The sequence below is a fragment of the Malania oleifera genome, chromosome 3 (genome assembly GCF_029873635.1).
Source record: "Malania oleifera isolate guangnan ecotype guangnan chromosome 3, ASM2987363v1, whole genome shotgun sequence".
Lineage (NCBI taxonomy): Eukaryota > Viridiplantae > Streptophyta > Magnoliopsida > Santalales > Ximeniaceae > Malania > Malania oleifera.
Genome location: NC_080419.1, coordinates 119700959 through 119704363, shown reverse-complemented (window position 1 = coordinate 119704363; position 3405 = coordinate 119700959). Strand labels below are relative to the sequence as shown.

The 3405-nt window shown below is 33.2% G+C and overlaps 1 long non-coding RNA gene across 1 annotated transcript; it reads right to left on the bottom strand.

Moving 5' to 3' along the window:
• Nucleotides 1-2169: 2169 nt before the first annotated feature.
• Nucleotides 2170-2758, bottom strand: LOC131151128 (uncharacterized). The gene is made up of 2 exons (XR_009135694.1): nt 2618-2758; nt 2170-2419 (listed from the first exon to the last, which is right to left on the bottom strand). It is a non-coding gene; the product is annotated as an uncharacterized LOC131151128 (long non-coding RNA).
• Nucleotides 2759-3405: the final 647 nt, after the last annotated feature.

The window sequence follows — 3405 nt, the reverse complement described above, 5'->3', positions numbered from 1 at the left end:
TCTCAAATCAGGAGGGGATTGAGGTTGTTGAAAATGACAAGGGTCTTTTTCTCAGCCAAGCTAAACATGCACTTGATTTGTTGGCTCGAGCCAATATGGTGGATTGCAAGCCAATCTCAACTCCTTTTTTGGTAGAATCTCATCTCACTGATTGTGGTACATCCTATTCAAATGCTACACAATTTTGTTCCCTAGCAGGTGCCTTGCAATATTTGACTCTTATAAGACCAGATTTATCCTACAGTGTTAAGTCTATATGTTAATATATGTGTGCTCCTACCATTGATCATTTTAGATCCTTTAAGCATATTTTACGCAATATCAAAGGAACCTACCATTATAGCCTTCAACTCTGACGCGATTCCTCTCAGACTTTGCTCAACTACTCTTATGCCTATTGGGTAGGCTGTCCTGACACCTTGTCATTCAACAACCGAATTTGTTGTATATCTTGGTCGCAACTTAATTTCATGATGCTATAAAAAGTAAGCTACCATTGCACGTTTTAGTGCGGAGGCTGAGTATCGTGCTCTTGCCTCCATTGCTGCAGAATTCTCTTGGACACTTCGACTTCTTTGAGAATTCAAAATCATCCTCCTCTCCCCTCCACGACTCCTATGCGATAACAACAGTGCTATTTTCATTGCTTCCAACCTAGTCACCAAATCTCGCTCCAAACATATTGATATTGACTATCATTTTGTTCACTAACTTGTTGCTAGAAATGTTATTAGTCTCCGCTTTGTCCCCTCACACCTTCAACTAGCTGATGTTTTCATGAAAGGAGTGGCCAAATTACAGTTTTTTATTGGTTCGTGGCAAGTTGTGCATTTTTCCTCTTTCCACCATGCCAACTTTGAGGGGGGATATTAGAGAACAATATGATTTCTCTTATTATGACCATTTCAGTGCTTCTCCATAATTGTAGCTATCTCCATAGTTGTAGTGATTGTCCATAATTGTAGATATTTGTCTTCTTTGTATATTTGTTCTATATTTGTAATTGAAACTATGTCTATTTATGCATATCTCCTCACAACATATTGCTTAAGATATTTTCTTTACATAAATAATTGATAGGCAAGCACAATTTTGAGACTCGTATAACAAATCAGTCAAATTTGAGCATGAATATTATTTTGGCTTGTGAGTGATTAAATTCTAGGCTCGGTTTGTGTTCATTCAATAGGCTTGGATTAGGCTCATTTAATAAGATTGAACTAGGCCTGATATACTATAGTAAACTTAGTATCATTCTCTATGTGGTGCTCGCTGCTTAGAGCCTTGACAGGCCAACTTCAAAAAATTATAGTCATATAGTAACAAGAAAAAAATTTGTTAGATGGTATCATATAGTAGTAGGTTTTTTAGTAGTTTTCCGCTAAGAATATGCTTGAGTTTTTTCCCCCCTATTTTCACATCTTTAAAGCCATGGAGTTGTCATTTGAAATTTAATTTTAACGGAATTTTAGTAGGTTACTCACGTTAATATGATGTGAAGTCTGTTGATTTTCATCTTCTATTACATTCTCCTTTTACTTAAAACGTTCACTTTTTGATATTTTCTTTGAAAGACTTTAATATCATTATTAATAGTGGGAATTTCCTGAACATTTGCCTTAAAATATCATAAAAAGTCTTCACCAAATAATCTCAATTTTAATAATGAAGATTTATTGAACATTCACCTCAAAATGTCAAAAAAGACTTCCTCAAATAATCTCATTATTAATAGTGAAGATTGACTTAACATTTGTTTGTTGATTTTCACAACTCTAGTTATTCGCTAGGTCGTAGCATTGTGTTCAATTTGCATGCCTAATATTTGTTGCATATAATAGGACATAGACGAAGGTTAAGATTATTCCATTAACACAACTCTTTTACTTATGAAAACGACAAATTATTAATATATAGATCAAGCCCTAATGCCACTAAGTATTAATGCATGACAAAGGAGTCAAATCCAAATCCGAGACCCAAAACCCATACTCGCAATCTTTATAATTTTTTTTCCCCGTAAAAGTTGCTTCCCTTGTGTGTTGATCGTTTTTTTTATTTAATAATTATGATTATTTTTGCGCAAGATTCGAACACTCTCGATTTCTCTTGGTCATCGAGCACCTAAAATTTCTATTTAATTTGCACAAAGAGCAACTGATACATCACTTTTTGCATCCCAAAATAAGCCCTGCTTCTTTATTAGCACATGACAAAACTCATAATGGTGAGATGGAAGCAAGTAATTAACTAATTAATTAAACACAATTAGTCTCGCACTGACAGTTGCCGACGTTCGTACATTTGCTGCTAATCAGCTCGCCGGGAAATCGGAACCCACACAGTGTGGAGCAATCGCTGTCTTTGCAGTGGAGCAATCCCATGTTCTTGTAGCAGTTTGCCTCAATGCCCGCAGGACCTGTCTCATTCATTCATTCATTCATTCATTATTATAAATTCATTAATCACCATCACTAATTTAATTTGAAACATATTCAGGAACTTAATTACAAAAATCAAGTATTTGTTAGAACTATTATACTTTTATTTATTTATTTTGTATTGAAAATGATGAACAAAAGAAAAAGAAAACGCTTTATACAAAAATCTTCGATACCTGAAGAGAAGAAGGCAACCACTACCAGCAGAAGCATAAGCACAACCTGCTTCCTCATCTTATCTTATCCTACAGATTTTGAAGTTCAATGCTCTATTTGGCTTCAATTTTTTTTGTCTTTCTTTTAAACAGCTCAAAATCTTGATAGTTCTTCTTCACAAACCCCATTTTATAGCCAACCTGCATTTATTGCCCGAGGCGTCATCATTCATAAAGCTGATTTCTTAATTATTTCCTTTATGTGTGTGTGCTGGTGACAACATGGTGAATCTGGATTTTTTATTTTTCTTTTCTGTTTTTTTTTGTTCTTTTAGATGTAAAAATTTGTTTCCCTGTATTTTTTTATTTAATGATTTTTGTCTAATTTTGTCATATGAGTCCCGACAAATTAGGGTGTCTACAATTAGTACTATCAATCTATCATTTCATATAAAATTTTCAACGATAATATTTAAAAGTATATGCTTCAAGCAGGAAATTTGAATTTGTGTGAATCTAAAAAAGCTGCATACAACTTTATATTATGTTCTATCTAAGTTAATTTAAAATTTATTCTATCATATGAAAACAAATAATTTTATTTAATTAGTATTCTTTAAAAAAACTATCAATAGTAAATCGGCAACTCTCCTACCCTCATTATTTCTCTCATTTCCCAATTATTTTCTTAAATTTAAGTTGTCGAACACCTTTGGTTGCTGAGTAGATTGGTTAGGAATGGACGTAAATAAAATTCTAGCATTCAATATTGTTATAAAAGATGTAGGAAAATAAATAGAAATGAGACA